The sequence below is a fragment of the Marmota monax genome, unplaced genomic scaffold (assembly GCF_021218885.2).
Source record: "Marmota monax isolate L192 unplaced genomic scaffold, Marmota_monax_Labrador192_F-V1.1 WCK01_AAM20220418_F8-fsc00224, whole genome shotgun sequence".
In the NCBI taxonomy this organism is placed as follows: domain Eukaryota; kingdom Metazoa; phylum Chordata; class Mammalia; order Rodentia; family Sciuridae; genus Marmota; species Marmota monax.
The window spans coordinates 1,531,666-1,549,149 of NW_026693937.1; the positions used below are offsets into that span (position 1 = coordinate 1,531,666).

At 47.1% G+C, this 17,484-nt stretch overlaps 1 long non-coding RNA gene across 4 annotated transcripts in view; it reads left to right on the forward strand.

Annotated features, from left to right (window-relative positions):
- LOC124106288 (uncharacterized) overlaps positions 1-17,484 on the forward strand; it is a 176,007-nt gene that overhangs the window by 52,697 nt on the left and 105,826 nt on the right. For all 4 annotated transcript variants that reach the window (XR_006856047.2, XR_009228576.1, XR_009228575.1 and 1 more), the window contains one exon: positions 6,726-6,835. This is a non-coding gene — a long non-coding RNA (uncharacterized LOC124106288). The remainder of the gene's footprint in view (positions 1-6,725; positions 6,836-17,484) is intronic.

Sequence of the window (17,484 nt, forward strand, 5' to 3'; positions counted from 1 at the left end):
GTGCTGGGGATAAGCCTGCGTAGCCGGTAACATGGTGTTCTGTTTCTTAATGTCCTCTGCAAATAAGCTGGCCCCCGGTTTAAAATAGCCCTCTGGTAAAAGCAACTATTTAAAGAGTATTGGGGTCTGAGAAATGCAAAACAAAGTGTTGTTGATTAAAAACACATGGTTTGTTCTCGAGACTCGAGTAGCCAGCAAAATCAAATGTGACAGTGTTTTGGCTTTTTCTATCCCACAAGACATGATGGTGATTTATTAGAGTGATGTCAGCTGTGGTTAAAAAAGTTTGCTGTGTTGTCTTAATAAAAAGAGGCTTTACCTTGGAGCTGTCAAACTCCCTCTCTCCTCTGGCTTGAGGCAGTGGCAGCTAGGCCATTGGCCCTTCTGCAGGGGCTTCTCCCCAGGGGCAAACCTCTGCCTGTGGGCAGATCGAGAGGTCACAGGGCACTGTGTGCTTCCTGAGGGTGGTGCAAGATGGTCCTTGAAGGGGGTTGCAGGGGACCTTGGTTTGTTTCATTTGTAGAGTGCAGATGCTGCACTAGCTTGGAGCTGCAGCTTGGCTTGACCTGGCTGGGTGGTGGGACCTTTTGGATGGAGGGAGCCCTGGGCAAGGGGAAGAGACTCTAGCCCATGGCATGGGTGGTGGGCTTGATTATCAGTAGGGTGGAATATCTGTAGACAGATAATAAGTTGGGTTGTTAGTGGAATGCAGATGCTCCTTGACTGTACCATGGGGAGAAGTCCCAATAAACCCCTCCTAAGTGGAAAATATTGTTAAATTGAAAACACATTTACTATATCCAATCTATCCACCCTCCACTCTTTTTTTTTTTTTGGTACCAGGAATTGGAATCAGGGGCACTCAACTACTGAGCCACATCCCCAGTCCTATTTTGTATTTTATTTATAGACAGGGTCTCACTGAGTTGCTTAGCATCTCGCTGTTTCTGAGGCTGGCTTTGAACTCGCAATCCTCCTGTCTCAGCCTCCTGAGCCTCTGGGATTATAGGTGTGGGCCACCAAACCCCGCTTTACCCTCCGTTCTTAGCAACATAGTCCACTGTAGAGTATATAATGTTCTCTCATGACTGCACAGCTGCCTGGGAGCTGGCGAAGGAGGATTATAGTGCCTATCACTGGCTTGGGAAAAGGTCAAAATTCAAAGTTGAAAGTATGGGTTTCTACTGGATGTATTACTTTTGCAACACTGAAACATCTGTAGAAGGGAAATTCTTAGTTGAAGCTCTTTGGTTATAAGGAAGAAAAACTCCCTAATTTCAGGCAAACAAGATTTATTGAGAAGAGGCAAAATCCCATCTCACAGACAATTAAGAGATAGACCATCTGGGGAACAGAAGTGTAACCCCGAGCTGAAGCTGCTCTTTCTGCCTGCCACAGAGCCACGAGGTCTCTTACCTCCCTCTCTGTTCCTGCATCGTTCGTTCCCCTCTTGGATTCCTGGGGCAGGGGGATAGTTAGCTATACTTTTTTATGCCTTTGACTTGCTCTGCATCACGTGTGTCTCAGTGCTACAGGGCCATATTTTTGTTTAAATACTATCATTCTCTAATTTAGTCTAATTGTCTCAATTCTACATTCTTGAGAGAAAGTCCAGTTGGCTTAACTGGACTCAGATGGGTACAACTGGTCCAGTGGGCAGCAGCTCAGGAGCCAGGGACAAGGTGGCTCCGAGGGGAGCCATCTCTCTGAGAGGGCGTGGCCAGGAGGCCCTGTTAGGCTACACAGAGGAACTGTGTCTGTTATCAGGGAAGCAGAGGAAAGTGAGGACAGGTCTGTGTTTTTGTCCAAGTGAAAGGAATTGCTGAGAGTGTGACTCTGCTGTCACTGTGTTGCGGTGCCTCTGCCTTGATTTCCCTGGGGAAGGACATCAGTCTGCACAGGAAGATGAAGTCCCAGAGGACCCTTGAAATCTTTCCCATTGACACACCCAGAACGTGAGAAGGCAACCAGATTATTTTTAAAATTAACTTATGGATATTTTTTCCTGATTACAGAAGAAACATGTAAATAATGGCAAGCTACTTGGCAAACAGAAACACAAAGATGGAAGTAAAAAGCTCCAGATGATGGCTGTTAACATAGTGGTGTATTTCCTTCTATTCTTTTTTCCTTTAAGTAGTGGCTTGAGGCTATGTGAACGATCTGTGCTTAAGATCTATCCTTTTACTTTAATTATATGTCGTCAGACGCTCTAAGACTTTAGGATTGCTTTAAATTTATTCCCATAATTTTCCCTGAGCACACAGGATTGTTTTCTCCTTTGCTCTTTTACCTCTTCTTGTAGGTGGGAGCTCAAATAGAATCGATTTTTGTTAGGACCTTGGTGCCACTACCCCACGTTTGTGCAAGTCACCATCAGCCGCCCCCCTCTGCTAAACAACAATATAACTTCAAAGGCCTGTGTTCCTGGGTCCCTTCCAAACCCATCTTCTAGGTAATCTTTTAAAGGCATGAATCTGCTCTCATCCTTCTTTGCTGGTTATCCGTTGCATTTAGAATAAGTTAGAAAAGCCCCCGCCTGCTCACAATTTCCAACCGTACATGCCTTCTTTCTCCTTTGGACCACCTCAAAACACCAGGACAGCCTCACATGGCTCTCCAGCTGGTTTACCTGGACTCAGCCCTCAGGTCTCAGCATAGATGCTGCATCCTTGGAGAAGTCTTTTCTTGACTCTGGCCCCCATGATGGACCTTCCATACTCCCTTGCTTTTCTTTCTTAATACTTATCACAGTGTGTAATTATGTACTTATTTATTACATAATGCTTGTTTCCCTGTATCTGAGTCGGTTTTGTATTGCTATAACACAAACCACAGACTGGATAATTTACAAAATACAGAAGTTTATTTTTCATGGTTCTGGAGATTGGGAAGTCCACTATCGAGATGTCGGCAGAGTCTGGTGAGGGCTTCATGCTGCATCATAACACAACAGAGGGCATCTCGTGACAAAAGAGTGCATGAGTGTAAGAGGGCAGGAGCAAGGGCCCTGAGGAGGCTGAACTTGCTTCTGTAATAAAGCCACTCCTGACAATTAACCTAAACCTGTGATAACAATCTAACCCAGTCACCAGCCTCATGACCTGATCACCTCTTGAGAGGCCTACCATCCCTTTGAAGGGAAAGCGAGGAACAAAATATGGACAAGTGAGAAATGAAAGAGAGAGACCAGGCAGAGATACACACCAGAGTTTGTTTTTCAGAGCTGACAAATAAAGGCCATCTCTTTAAAGCAGAGAGAGGCAAAACAGGATTGGGTTCTGGGACTTTTATGGGGCAGGCTCAGGAATCGGAGCCCAGGGGGTCCTAATGCAGGTGGTTAGGGGTTGGGTTGGTAGGAGGGAGTGGTGAGCCTTTCTCAGAAATGCCCTTGGGCAGGAAAGCAGAATTTTTTTTAAAATGGGTCTGTCACTTAAGGTAACTGTCCAGATGCTAAGCAAGGACCTTATACCAGCACTCTCACAGTGTCAATTAAATCTCCATGTGATTTTTGGAGTGGGCAATCAACCTTAGCACCCTGATGGATTTGCAGGTCCCTGAGAAAGAACAGATCTGTTTTGCCAACTGCTGTACCCCACTCTTGCTGCCATCTCTGATGATTCAGCTCCTGTCCTTACCTCCCCACCTTCAAATACAGTTCCTGTCATAGATTATGTGTTTATTTAACACTTGAATGAATGAATCTGGTGCTTATCTGGAGCGGTTGCTTAAGTGAAGAGTCCCACCATTATAGCATGTTGGTTTCAGAGGTCTAGGGAGATAGCGTAGTTTTCTGGTAAACCTGATGTGAGCAGATATTATATTTGCTGTTGTTGGTGGGTATCTCAAAGGTGCATGGCATATAGTGCTTTCTGATTGTGGTGAGGCCTCAACTTGAATTGTTGGTGCTAAGGTGCTCATGTGTGTGGGAGCCGAGTTTCTGGGCTGGTGAGGAAGACAGTGTTTCAGTGAAGAGTCTGTTCCTTGGTGTGGCTTCTCTACTCTCTATTTCTCATGTCCTGGAGGAGAATTCACTGTAGAGCATTTCTGGCTTTGTCTGAGGCTCTGGGATTGAACTTCTCCATGGAACAGAGCTCTCTGCCTCTGTATGAGCCTGGTGAACTCCTCTGGCTGTGAGATAGAACTTCTCTAAGTTAAAGACAGATTTACCTTCCTTAGGACCTTTAACTATTGATTGCCTTCTGTCCTCTGGACAAACATCAAGTTCATTCAATGGCCATTTATTGAATACTGGCATGATATACATCAGGAGGGGTGCCAGGAACTGGGTATAGAGAGCTGAACAAGGCACACTTGAAGAGCTCAGCTTGGGGACACCAATTACAGTTCACAATGCACTATCAAATGATCATCTTGATTTGTCACAATGACCTTGTGATGTGCGGTCATTGGGTGACTTTACAGTTGAGGAACAGGAGGCCGAGAGAGTTTGCACGTGAGGGGCAGTATAGCTCAATCCAAGTGCTTTGACTCAGATCCCATGTGAACTTTTACTTCCTGAACTTGACAACCTGAATGCACTTCTGCTTCACGCAGCTCTTAGTGTGGGAGACCAACCTTACACATGACTGGGTCACACTCCCTGGCTGGGTGCTGAGGCACTCAGTAGCAGAAATGTGGCAGAGCTTTCCCCACCCTTCTTGGGTGTGAGGGTCGCTGTCTCGTGCATGGGTGTGTCTTGCTACAGCCCCATGGGTGAAGTTACGCTCACCCGCTCACCCGTTCCTTTGTAATATTACCCCTTGCCCTGTTTAGGATAGAATCTTCCATGGAAGTGCCTTGTGTGTGTCCCCTTCTCTTACTGTGCCTTTGGGTGTGGCCTACCCAGGTGTCAGTCAACCTGCTGACAGTGGACATCATGAAGATACTCAGCCCCCTGAAACCTGACCCCTTGCCTCATTTGAATAACTTCCCTCAATAAAAGGGGTCAGCATGTGCGCTCGCTCTCTCTCTCTCTCTCTCTCTCTCTCTTCCTGCGGACCCATAAGGTCAGAGGAGCCGTCACAGCGACCCCAAAGAAAAAGCTATTTGTTTCTCTTGAGTGGTTATTTTGCACAGCCCAGTTAGCCCAGTTTAACTGGAGTGACCCCTGAGCCTTTTAGTCATGAGCACAGAAACCCGGCATCTTAGTACATTCAAATGTAGCTACCATGCTCCCTGAATCACCTCTTCTCCTGACAAACTTGACTCCAAAACATGTGATCATACTCAGCGTATCTTCTTTGGACCCAATCACATGGAGATAGGCTTGGGAGTTGCAGAGGGTCCTGGCCACTATCCCCCATTCTTTCATCTGTGAGCCAAGAGGGTCTCAGCCTTGCCCACGGGACTCTGAAGGAGAATTCGGTGGCTCTTCTTTCTGGGCAATAAGGCTGGTGCCTGGGATTTTTATTCCAGGACAATTTAAGCAGTTCTTTCCCATTAGTGAACAATGTTAGACATACAGATTTCTGGGGCTGGATGTCTGACACTTAGACATCTCACTAAATGGTTTAGTGGTTCACATTACAGGGTACTCATGACCCGCTGAGGAATTTCACTCCAGTACAGAGAGATCTATTAGATTTTTGCCTTCACATATAAGGAAAACAATCTCTGTTTCTTTGTGGCTTCCTCTGACTGGTCTTCTGGTAGCTGGGCCACGTAAACACAGTGCCTCCGCACCCTGGCAGGCTGTTACATATTAAGTGTGCAGGGAGCCCCAGCTTAAGCCCAGGCCTGGCCTGGACATGTCTGAGCAGGCCTGGTGAACTGCAGCGTGGGCCTGTTAGGAGCCTGTGTGTACCACAGGCTGTGGGGCCTCCTGGGAAAGATATCATCTTGAAGGAAGAAGGAACCAGGCACACACACCTGACCTGCAAACCAAGCTTTGATTGCAGGAGGAAAGGAGCAATTCTGAGCACGTCCTGGTGAATTGTTCACGATTGGATTCACCCCACACTTTGGCCCCTGCTGGACTTCTTGGGAGGCCTGTGGAGAGGAAAAAGAGGACTTCTGTTTGTATCTTATTTCAAAATCAAGTCCCTGAACTTATTCCCCAGTGACTGCTTTGTGCAAGCTGAAACCATGACATGATTTCCATGGAACCTGTAGTTCTTTGGTATCCCAGGCCTCCAGCACCTCTGAGATGGCAGGGATGGCAGCACCCAGCCCATTATCTTGCAGGGGACCTGCAGCAAACCACGGGGGAGGAAGCAAATGGCAGGTGACCAGAAAATGAACTGTGTGTGGCGTGAGGAGACATGGGGACACCCTGTAGGCACTAAGGAACATTGGGAGGTACTTATAAGGGGCTGATGCCCTGAGGGAGTCAATGAAAGTCATGTCATTGTCATCCATTGGATCATATGCTACTGGGACAAGGCCTGGGAGGACCATCATGGCCTGCTATCTTTTTTTAGCTGAATGTCCCCCAGAACCCACAACTCTGTTCTCTGACAGTCTTGTTCCTCCTTTTTTTTTGAATCACTCCAGGCTGTGAAAGCCGACACCATTTGCTCCAAGGTTTTTAAAGAAATCCTAGAACTAATTTGGCCTAACATTCTTTTTTAGATTAGATGAAATGAAAGCTCACAGGGGCCTGAAGTGACTTGTCCCCACACTATATCCAGTTAGCATAAGAGCAAGGATGTTTTTTGAGTGACACAGCCATGTTGTCCCCTTGATTATGACCTTTGTTTATTCCTTCTTTGTTTTTCTGCCAGGGGCTTGGACGGTGTGGACAAGTGTACCCATTTCCTTCTTCTGGCCAGGTATGATGGAGCTTTGGACCATTCATCAGTTGTCAGGGACATTTGGACGAAACCCTCTAAAGGTAAGGGAGACAGATACAATTTTTCAACCAGTTTGATGGGTAGACTCAGCTGGCAGTTCAGCTCCCTCTCCTGAGACCAACAACAAGGAATACCTCCACGGGAAGAGCACGAGTCGTCTCTGAGGAATGAGGACTATGTGGTTAGTGCCAAGCAGACTGGGAAGTAGGTGCCTGCATGGACCCCAAATAAGCGGGACAACTTAGTGCTCAGATAGAAAATCCCCAAGAACAGGTGACCAGGAAAATTCCTGCTATTAACAGTGGTCCCAGAGGGAGGACTGGGAGGGACCACTTAGCCAGTGAAGCTGCTTTGATATCAGAAATGAGATAGAACGATGGCATTCGCCCACTCTCTGCCTTTGGTTGGGATGACACCAACACTTGGAGATGGCCTGAGAAGATGAATATTTCATAGACAAACCTGTTCCCAGTCCAGAGTTCACTGAGTGTAGTCAAGGCCAACAAGCAGATTTTGCACCTAAGCCAAGTCAAATTGATTCATGGTGACTGCAGAAGCACTGTGTTCAACGGGAATTTGAGCCTGGATCTGAGGCAGAAATGTGTGCTCTGATCAGCCAGCAATGTCTCTGTCAATGTTTGGGAAAAAATTTGAGAAGGAGGTTTGACTATTGGGTAAGCACAATAATAGTTCTTCAAAGATGCCCGTGTGCTAATTTCTGGAATCTGCAAATATGTTATGCTATATGGTAATGTACATTCGTACGTGTGTGTGTGTGTGTGTGTGTGTGTGTGTGTGTGGTGAGGAGGGATTAAGAATGCAGGTGGAATTCAGGCTGCCAATCAGCTACCGTTTTCATGGGAAGATTACCCAGATTATCTCATGGGCCCAATGCGATCACAGGGATCCTTGCAAATAAAACAAGGAGACTAGAGAATCAGAGTCAGTGACATTGCACAGGACCTTGAAGATGGAAGGGCCCTATTGACCTTGAAGATGGAAGGGCCCATGAGCCAGTGAACATGGGCAGCTTCTGGCAGCTAGAAAAGGCAAGGGAACAGATTCTTACCTTGAATTTGGCCCTGCCCACAACGTGAGTTTAGACCTGTGAGAACCAGAAAATGACGGGGACCTCCCAAACTGTAAGATATTGGATTGTTTTGTTTTAAGCCACTAGATTTGTGGTGGCAACAATAGAAAATGAATTCAGGTCTCTATTATTTCCCAGCTAGGACTCATCAGAGAAACTCCCCTTATGTTTCACCTCAAGTTCTTGTTCGTTACTCAAACTTTTTCTGTAGAACAGGATCATTTAAGGTCCTTAGGTCACCAGCAGGAACCTTTAAAAGGGAAGACACAGATTTGCAATTTTCCTGCAGGCTTGAAGTGGGTGGGTGAGGGAGAGTGTCCTGGAGGGGCAGGTTCCTGGTTGAGTGGCAGACTCCAGGCAGTCACTGCCACACCTTGCAGCACATCACTGGGGACAGAAGGTTCTATGGGGACTCTCATCCTTGGTCCTGTTTTCCTGTGCACGAGATGAACCTTGAATGACTTCAGGAGGTCTCTTTGGTCTTCTATAGTTTTAGTACCTGAGAAATGATGTTGGAGAAACTAAAAGTAATGGAATGTCTTCTGAATACCAAACATTTCTGTTACATGATCTCATTCATTCCTTACAGCAGTTCTGTGAGGCAGTCATGCCAGGTGGGCACCCAGTTCACAGATGAGAACATAAAGGCTCAGAAAGGTGAAGTAGTTTTCTTACTCATTCAGCTAACAAGCTGAGGAGGCACAAATCTAATCTGAATGTTGGAAGCCCATGCTTTTTCCCATGTCATCACGGCACCTCCTAAGAAGGACTCTGGCTCTCGATTGTGCTGAGGACATAGTTCATATGGCCAAAGCCTCAGGCTGAGCTCGGCAGTGATGCTCTGTGGTGAAGGTCTTTGGCATGCCAGGCGCCCAGGGGTAAAACTTGGGGTAACAAGAGTAATTCTGTTATAACATAATGATCTGTGATTTGGTTTGTTTCCCTGACTTGCTAAAAAAAAAAAAACCCGGCTGCATGATCTTGTATAAGTCAGTTTCTTTCTCTGGATATCAGTTTCCTAGCCTGTGAAATGGGAAGATGGATGAGAATCAGTATTCTCTAAACATTTTTTTAAAGAGTTCATGCTATATAAGCTAAGGAGATTTTGTAAAGCTTTATTTACTGCAATTGATAGTCCAAAAGCAATATGTTATTTTTAATTTTCTAAAGTAAGTCAACTCTACATTTCTCTCTACTTCCACCCTCTTTTTCTGGGCAATATACTCATTCACCATCCTATCATCTTGACAACCATTGAGAATCCTTCTGCTTGATAGTTTAAAAATTTGCTCTGGTTATGAGATTATTGGAGTCTAAGAAATATATATGTGTGCATATAGTTATACATACGTGTGTATCTATATACATGTGTATACACACGTGTGTTTTAGTCAGCTTTTTCACTGCTGTAACTAAAAGATCTGATGAGAAGAATTTTAGGGAGGAAAAGTTTATTTGGGGACTCATGGTTTCAGAGATCTCAGTCCACAGCCAGCCAGCTCCATTCCTTAGGGCTCGAGGTGAGGGAGGTCATCCTGGCAGAAGAGTGTGGCAGAGGGAAGCAGCTCACATGATGATCAGAAAGCAGAGAGTCCACTTGCCAGGTACAAAATATATACTCCAAAGCCACGCCCTCAATGACCAATCCCTTCCAGCCACACCCTACCCATCTTTAGTTACCACTCAGTTAATCCCCATCAGAGGATTAATTCACGGATTGGGGTAAGGTTTTCCCAATCCAATCATTTCTCCTGTAAACCTTCTTGCATTGTCTTACATATGAGCTTTTGTCTTACATGTGAGATATGACATCTCACATCCAAACTATAATGTGTGTGTGTTTGTGTGTGTGTGTGTGTGTGTGTGTGTGTGTACACATATTCTGCAAGAGAGGAGAAAAGACAACCCTTCTGTCTTGCCCATTTCTCTTTCTGGAAATTCTCAGCCCCCACCTTTTTTTTTTCTTTTTTTTGGCCTGGAACATTTATCTCCCTGTGTCCCCTTCTAGGGTGCCCCTTCTAGGGTGTCTGTGAGGTAGCAGGAAGGTGGCTTTTCTGTTTGAGAGGGTCATCTCTGGGTGAGATTTGTGAGAGTGGTTAGCTTTTATTTCCAGCATGTGCCACAACACAAGAATGATCCCAACTTCCGAGATGATCACCTCCCATCTTTTATTCTTGCTTTTCTCCTCTCCTTTTTCTTCCCGTAAGATAATAGAATTACCAGAAAAGCCTTCCTTACTCCTGGCCTGGTCAGAGCTTAGAGGTATTTACTTCTCGGGTAAACAGCTATAATCTCCCTAACTAGACTTTGTCACAGTTAAGAGAGTTAAATTCTCCTGGTATAATCCCCCATGTGTTGTGGTTTTTTTTTTTTTTGAGTATAAAGCTTTTGACATCTTTTGATATCAAATAACAACAGTGCTGGGCCACTGGATATCATTAGGCATTAGGCAAAGAGGTTTGGTTTGACCAGACTGGAAAAGAAGGGCCTCTCTGCAAAATAGCTTTGGGTCAGGGTTGGGGGTGGGGGAAACATGGAAAAGAATCTTTGCTTATGAGAAAGAAGGAGGAGGGACTTGTGGCTGTTTCACAGGGCCGGGGGGACTCTCTCCAGTCATGCAAGTTCCTCTGTGGCCAGTCAGGAGAACAGGGTTCAAAATCGAGTCAGCCCATGCCCATGCCCTTCTGTGTTTTCCCTAACCACGTGCTGGACACAGAGGCCAACACAGGGGGAGAAAATGGCCACATTCTTGAACTCAGGGGGTGAGCCATTTTAAGAAACAAGGTGTACTTGAACCTCTAGGAACAATACAAGGGCCAATTAGGATCAAAGGCTAAATCTCATTTGGCTCAGATTATTGAAAATTCTGGGGCGTGGGGAAGAGCCATAAATGGTTAGAAGATGGGAGATCAATATTGTTGGACAGGAAGGTGTCTTCAAGGCTAGAGCCGGCCTTGAAGGTGGGATAGGGGTGTGTGTGTGTGTGTGTGTGTGTGTGTGTGATGACCGTGGTGACAGTAGAGGTGGCAAAGTGACACTGCAAATGTGGAAGTCAGCAGAAGCAAAGGCTGGGAGTAGGAGCGAGCCTGGTGTGGGTGGCGTCCAGCAGGAGACAGCCTGGAACTGCCAGTTCTTCCAGCCCAGGAGCGGCGGTGGGTGCTCCGAGAGCGAGCGCCCGAGCCAGGCTCGCAAGTGCTTCTTGTTTCTATGTATATACATGCCGTGCGTTGGCTTTTCTTTCTTGTCGACCTTCCAGTCACTCCTAAATTCGGTTCCCGTTCTCTGCCTCTCCCTGCCTGCCAGTGCCACCCATGCTCTCAGCCAAGCGGTGACATTTTCCCCAAGCACAGCCTGTGCGGTTTGAAAGCCTAAGATGAGCTTTGGGGTTTGACTCCTCCTGCCACCCTCCCTTGGAGTCTGTGCCTGTGTGAGAGTGGGGGGCCCTGAATCCCCATTAAAAAGAAAAAAAGAAAAAAAAAGAGTCAATTGCCAGGATCTTGGGCTGATAAGTCATTCACAGAGCCCAGTGGCCCAACTGTCCCCACTGCTGGCTGCACTTGAGGCAGATCCAGCATGGGGTGGGTTGTCTCCCTCTGAGAGCATCTCCATGGAGTGCTGTGGGGCGGGGGAGTTCTCCAGATCATGGCCCTGCTTGAAGGAAGCAGGCCTGAGGCTCCTCTCCTCTCTCTTGCTCTCCCTGAGCAGCGTCCCCCTGCCGAGGCTGCATTTCCACACTCTTGCATTTTCCTCTTCCCTCTCCCAGCATCCACCCAGGCTGATTCTGCTGTGCAGAGGGACAGGGAATGGCTACCCAGCCCCAGTGAGCCAGGAACTCGCTTCCAAGGGTCAGATGCCCTGTGCCAGCTGCAGGAAGGTCTCCAGGCCTGTGTGGAGCCGGGGGTCTTCTTGCCACACTTGGCTCCTGTCCCTGAACATGTTGCTTGCAGTTCCTCCACTGCCTGCCTGGGCCCTTCACTTCTAGAGACTTCCACTGTGGGCCCCCACTCCCCTGCAATTTTTGTTTCCATTCCATGTTTGTCCCATGCAGAAGTCCCATGTGCATTATTTAAACAAGAAAGAAAATCAAGACTTGGGTGTTAGCTTTAGAGACCAGTCATTGAAATACCAGTTCCCTCTTTCCTACAAAAATTCACCTTCTTCACTCTTTTCCACATGGTTCATTTTTATTTCATTTTCAGGGAGAGGGCTTAAGGTGCTTCCCTCTTTTGGTTTAAGTGTTTAATAAGCTTTCCATCATTAATACCTCATTGTGAACTGTAACCTTCTAGAGGCAGCTGGTGGGCGCTGGATTTGATAGGACAGTGGGAGGAGAGAGACAGCCTGGCTTGTCTTGCTGGGGACCTGCTCTGAGTGCCACGGGGGCTGGGGTACTGGCCTTTCAGGTGACCAAGAAGAATGCAGGGAGGGCTTTGTGAGACTGAGAGGGAATGAGAAAGGATACTGAAGGGGAAATGTGAACAGATGGCCTAATATTATTATCATTATCATTATCATTGTTGTTATTATTTGCAGTGCTGGGAATGGAACCCAGGGCCTTGAACACACTAGGCAAGCCCTCTGACTGAGCTATGCCCACAGTCCAGAATGGACTTCCAGTTATGAGCCGGAACTTCCTCTCATGGGGCTGCCTTGGGTGGGGCCAGCTGGTGAGAGGGCAGTATTTTGGGGACCTGATGTTGTTGGGACCAGCAGAGCTATCAGTGTGGTCTGAGTCCCATCTCCCGGGTTGAGATGAGCCGGTGATTCCCCTTCCCAAGGAAAGCCGGAGCTTGCCGGGCCCTCTGCTGTGGGTGTCAGCCTTGCCTCTGAATTCCGATCCTGGTTTTGGAGATCCCCTGTCTTAAACATGCCATGGCAGCATCTCTTCACTCCCTACATTTGTTTTAAAAGCATTGAAATAAATGCAATCATTTAAAGACTCTTGGTGCCGAATACTGAAATGTCTATTAACTGTTGAAATGATCAAGAAATCAATTACGGACTGATCCTTGAGTACCTACTATGTCCAAAGCTTTGGACATACATTGTCTGTCATGGGTCTATTAATACAAACAACTCTAATTGTTTTGATAGATACCATTCACAGAGTGCCTTTCATGTGCCAGGCATGTTCTCATCAAATCTTGACAATAACCCTTTTATCTCCAACTGACAGCTAAGGAAACAGGCTTAAAGAGGTTGAGTAATTTGCCCAAGGCTACATAACTACTTAAGGGGCAAGGCTGGGGTTCCGACTTGGCACCAGTGTCAAGCCCCAAAGCCAGGAAACATGTGAACAGAGGAACCGACCGAGTCAATAGAGAATGCTGTGTAATTAGAGGCTGATGTCTGTGATGACGACAGTGCATCTCAGAGGTGGTGGGAAAAGGAGAAGATCTGCAGGAGCTCATGTGGTGATGGAGATTTCTGGAAGGAGTTGAGGCTTGATCTGGATTTAGGCTTGGAGGGGTGGTGTGTGAGTGAGTGCGGGCATGCGAGGGTCAGTGAGGAGATGAGTAAGAAAGGAATGGAGGCTTGGTTGGGGGAATTAGTGGTGGTGAAACAGCAAATCAGTGTGGTTAAAGGCTCAAGTCCCTACCCATTTCCTATGTGAGTTTGTGGGAAAAGTAACAAACCTATCTAAGTCCCAGTTCCTCATCAGAAAAATAGAGATAATAATTGTCCTTGTCTGTTTTCTGTGGCTATAACAGAATACCCGAGGCTGGGTCACTTACATACAATGGAAGGTTATTTGGTTCTGGAGGCTGGGAAAACTGAGAGCACAGCACTGGCAACTTGTGAGGGTCATCTCCTGGTGGAAGGCAGAGGTGGGAGGACAAGTGAGTGTAGGAGAAAGAGGGAGAAAATCAGACCAAACTTATTCTTTTGTGTGGAGCCTGCTCCCAATGGAACGAACCCATGAGCTTTAATCCGCTCATGAACTAATCACCTCTTAAAAGTCCTACCTGTTAATACTGTTACAATGGCAATTAAATTTCCAGTGTGAGTTTTGGAGGGGACGTTCAACCCATAGCAATAAGGCTACCTGGCGCACCCTTCTGTGGTAAAGACTGAGATAGCTCACGCGAGGTACTTAGCACAGCGTCTGGTGCATATTAACTGCTCTATAAATGTCAGCTGAAGTTGAAAACGCTCTGCCCTCACTCGACACACTCTTGGGATTTTGTGACATCTCCCCCTTGCTCAGGGTCCTCCACCACTGAGTCATCTGGTCCCCTTGCTGCCTTCGTTTCTCTCTCTCCGTCACTGTCACCACCCTGTTTGAGATCCCTGTCATTACATGCCTGAGTGATTGCAACAGACTCCTAACTGGTCCCCTGCCCTCAGTCTGTCTTCACGTCGGTCCACCCTGTGCATTAGCACTAGATTATTTCTCCTAAAACACTGCTGTCTCCGTCTCCCTTCCATGCTCAAAACCCTCCGATGACTCACTCTTGCCTTTGGGATCCAGGCCAGGCTTTCCAGATGAATCACCTACAACCTACTTTTCCACTCATTTGCCTTTGTCCCTCCACATGGTGGCTGATGGCCCCCAAGCCTGCCATGCTCCTTCCTGCTGCTGAGCCTCATCCTTGTGTCCTCCTCCAGGACCGTGCCTCCTCCTCGATGCCTAGCCGAGCACTGGTCTGCTGGTCTGCCTCCAGGAAGTCGTCCCTGACCAGTACAGCCCGAGGTCCTCTCTCCTCAGTAAACAACTCTTATGCTGTACCTCTACCCTGTCTTACTTGACCAAGAGCTGCCTTTCTAGTGACATAGCCTCAGGCAAAACAAAACAAAACAACAACAACATCCCGTTTCCCCTGATGGGCTACACAGGACTCAAGGGGAGGCCATTTCGCCTGCCTTTTGGGGTCCCTTGGTTCTCAGCAAAGGGCATGGATCATCTATCTTCCATAGATCTTTGTACTTTTTAAATGTGGTTTTGAGGATGAGGATAATCAAGAAATGGAAGATGGGAGAAAAGAGCCATTTCCTTGACCCCTGGGTGGTCGGCCAGCCATTCATGCTCCTCCTGCAAAGCTGTAAGCTTTATTCCTTTGTGCGTCCCTCTGGGCCACCCTCAAGTGTTCCAGCCTTGCCTTCTGCCCTTAGAAACTGCTCTGTCCTCATGCTCCCTTGGAAGGGCTCACAGTCCTCCCAGAAGGCAAAATGGGTGGCACTGGTGTTTAGATGTGAGTCCTGTGTCGGGTGCTCCCTAGAGGCCCCGCTGATAGCTCGCACTTGGTTGGGTGCGTTTATTGAGCGCCTCACCAGATGAGTTTGGAGCCTGTGAATGAAGAACGACACCCAGTGGAGTACCAGGCAGAGCCTTTAACACGGACATGTGGCCATTTATTATCCCCTTAATGACAATAGCAGCAATAATGGTGATAATGATGTGATGGGAAGAGCAGAATGAGATGAATGATGGGTGGGGACACCAGCGAGGCCTATCCTCATCCTGGGGACTTGGAGTTTCGGACCAGGCTTTCATTTCTTTTGGGTTCGTGTGCCATGCCCAGCTGGCGAGATGCCTCTCCCTGATTCAAAGGGGAAAGAAGAATCCCTCACCCGGGATCTTGGGGACGTCAAACTGTTCCTTACGCAACAGCCTCCTAATGAGTTAAGTGTAAATGAATCAGAAGCAGATGGATTGGATTGTTCTGGAAATACACCCGAGGTTTAAAAATTAAGGGAAAAAGCATTTGGCAAAAGGCATTTTGGGGTTTGCCAAGACCCAGAACATTTGAAAAACAGCTCAAGATTTTTTTTTTCCTTCCTTTTTCTCTTTTTTCTTTGCTTGTAAAACCCCAAAAGCTGCCTGGAGGCAGTAGAAAGAGATGGGCCTCTATTCTCCTTTCAAACTGAAGTTCTCCTGCCGCGTGGGTAATGGGCCCCAGACAGGAGGCAATGGGCTATGGAAGTGCACGGGGAGCGCGGAGTCCAGGGACAAAGCAGCCCACCTCCCTTCAGGGAGGAAGGCAGTCCCTTGATTCTGCAGATCCCAGCCTGGGCCTCAGCCCTCTGGACCTGCTCTGGGCTGCTACCTAGGCCTTGCTGTGGGGCCTGTGTCTCTCCTAAGACTTGACTCACCTCCGATCATGAGCAGGCTCCTTATGTAAGGGAAACAGTCTCCAATTTGCTAGGCAAGGAAACTTTAAGGGTTAGCAAACACCAACCCCATGAAACATCAAGTGAAATGTTTATTTTAGGGGAAACAAAAACCCTTTAAACAATTTATTTTTTATTAGTCACATTTGGCATAACTGAGGCATTCCCTGAAGGGACCATCTTGCCGTGGAGGGGAAAAGAAGTAAAAAGCAACTGTCTCAAAGGAAAACTCAACCCAGCAGTTTCTAAATCTTCTGCTGGTTGGCTGTGTGATTGTAGATCAGATGCCAAACTTCTCTGTGCTTTGGTTTCCTAAATGTCATCTCTGAAAAATTTTCTCTGATTCAGTTCAATATATGAATCAAATAGGTTGGGGACTCTGCTAGTGGTAATTCGGGTTACACAGCGAATCCTTGGGTTATGGGAGCATTCGGTCCTCTACCTGTCTAATATGTGGTCTTACAGAATTTCAGGATACTTTCCCCCAGGCTCCTATCTGTAGAGGCTGATACACCCACACACATGCCTCTCACACCCTGTGGTTCTAAGCTTGGTGAGCTTGGCTGTTCCCTGGGCGGTGACGGGGAGGGAGTGGCTTGGTGGCCTGGGGTCCTGCCACAGGGTTTTTATCTGGCTGTTCTAGGGTCTCCCATTTCCAAAGCCTGCTGTCCTCATTTGTGGTTTTGTCCGATTCCTGTCTAGAAAAAGCTCTTTTGGTGTGTCCTGTGAGTAGCCTCTTGCTGTCCTGATCTGCCGATCTGCTGACCTGGCCTGTTTCCCATGGGCAGCAGGGAGACCCGCACTAATGCCTGGGGGTGAGCTGTTGGGTGCTGCAGCTCAGGCTGTGGGAGCAAAAGGCAGAGCGAGAGCCAAGTAGGACTGAATTCCCTCCCTCTTCAGAGGTCCCTCTTTTTTTTTTTTTTTGTTATTTGTTCATTTGCTCCTCTGTTCTGTGCTGGATCATGATGTGATCCCTTGGTGAAGACAGGCCCGTTCAGCCCAGCCCATGGTGACAGTAACAACTGGCAATTGCATAACTGTTTGTAGTTTATAAGGATCTTTTGAGTGTCAAACCTCCCAGCTTCTCTTCTCAAAAACCCACAGAACATCTAGAGGCCTCGGGGTCATCTGGTCAACCATCTCATTTAACAGAGGGCCGTTCTCGGCAAGGTCCCGTGGCCAGTTGGCAACAGGGCTGGGTCTGGTGTCCTTTTCTCTCTCTTCCCGGGCTTTCTTTTTGTACTTCAACTCACTTTGTTCTCAGTCGGGATCTATTTTGTTCTGTGTTACTTTGTTTATATCACTGTTTCAACACCCCATATGGACTGTAAACTCTTTTAGGACAAGATCATGTTTTACACTTCTCCATAATTCATACAGTGCTGAGCAGAGTGTCTTGGACATGAAATCTGCTTAACAAATATTTAATTGACAGGAAAAAAAGAAGTTGAATTGGGTACAACTAGTAGCAACCCCAGTGTGCTGCAG